Source organism: Colobus angolensis, unplaced genomic scaffold (genome assembly GCF_000951035.1).
Source record: "Colobus angolensis palliatus isolate OR3802 unplaced genomic scaffold, Cang.pa_1.0 Scaffold436, whole genome shotgun sequence".
Lineage (NCBI taxonomy): Eukaryota > Metazoa > Chordata > Mammalia > Primates > Cercopithecidae > Colobus > Colobus angolensis.
Genome location: NW_012117777.1, coordinates 553071 through 554915, shown reverse-complemented (window position 1 = coordinate 554915; position 1845 = coordinate 553071).

Sequence of the window (1845 nt, the reverse complement as noted above, 5' to 3'; positions counted from 1 at the left end):
CACATCAGAGGTAAAAAAATATTATCCACACAGGTAATGCCATAGGAATGCTAATTCACTCAAAGGGGTCTCAGTTGCCCTTTCAGCTTCACCCTTATATAAATTCTTATTTGTCAGAATAAAAATACCAAGCTAAGCAGATCTACTAACTTATAACTCTTGTCTAAGCCTAATTTGAAAGTCTCATAAAAGCATCCTTTGCTATGGGCAGTAAGTATATTGAGGCTTCATCCATCTGTTCTCATTCAAATAGAGGAGGATATTGTTTGTATATAGGGAAAAAATTGCATACCAAAGAAATGTGTTTTTCCATTTGCTCACCACAATTAACACTTAAGTACAGTAGTTTTGGTGTGCTTCATAGTTACCAGGCAGGAGCTACATATTTAAATATTATAGTTAGCAACTGTAAAATCTCTTATTTAAATTCAACACCGTAGTCTGGTAATTCCTTCAGGCAGGTTGTCCTTTAAGGATACATTTTTCTTGTCAACCTGCTACTACAGACAAGCTAGTTCTTCATGTTTACAGCTCAGGTTCTACCGTGGACTAAGGCTGATCACAATTTTCAAATGAATAGATTAAGATCATTTATATTTTGAAACTGTCAACATTTGCCAATAGATAATTAATGTACTAGAACTCCTCTTCACTGCTTGATTTCTTCAGCAGAGAGTCAATGAGAAAGAGTATGGAGCTTTGGAAATGTGCACATTTCCGTTAAAATTCTGGATTCTAATATTTGTGTGAAATACATCCAACTTTCTTAATCTCATTGAGCCTCAGTTTCTCTAATGCTAACGTGCTAATATTCCCTCCCTAATTGGGCTGTTTTCTCAAATGAGACAATGTCTACAAAGTGATTGAAACTTATACATAGTGTGTGTATATATATATGTCTATATATATATATATATACATGTCTATATTAACATCTTTCTCATATATGTCTATATCAACATCTTTCTCTTTCCCTAAAGTACATACAACCCACAAAATTACAAAAAATAATTTTAAATCCATAAATACCAAATGAATTAATATAATCCAAAAATCATTAACCCTAAGTCCAACAGTGAGTAGAAAAAGTTATTGTATCCATCAGCTATGTTGACATTAAGTAACACATGCATTAGAAAACGTAGTTTTAAGTTTGGCTCTTTGTTTTTAACCTGTATCACTTTAACCTATATCATAGTATAAGTGATTTCCATCCATACTTTGCCATCCAAAAAAAAATTTTCTAAATCTAATTTTACTCAATAAATATAAAACAGGGATCAGTTTTATACAACATAGTACTAACTGCTGAAGAATGAAGAAAAATTAGGAAAACATTTTCTGCTTAACTGTAACTGTCCCTTAGAATTATTGTACACTCACCCTACTATTTCACCTCACAAATATGAAAGGATTATGCATATAGACAAATGCTTATCTGAATTCATCACCCAAACCCCTTCACACTGATTTTAAAGGACTGCTTTAAGAATGAAACAATAAATATTATAATCAGTCTGGTTTACAGAATGAACTACATGTTGACACAAAAGAATTTAGACTCTATCAGTTTACTGCTCTGGATTTCAGTTCAACCATTTGGAAAATGATGAGTTTGGAACATCGAAGTTAGCTTCTCAGATCTTTAACAAAAATTATAATTGTTTTTCTCAAGGTGTTAAATATTTCACCAATGAATATGTAAATTTATTACTCTTATCTAGTTAAATGAGAGTATTTCAATCAAATATGTTGACTAATTGTGATGTTTGGGACTCAAAATATTTTTTCTGATAGTAATCAAATAAAAATTTTATTATAAAATTAGTGAATACTCATTAAAAA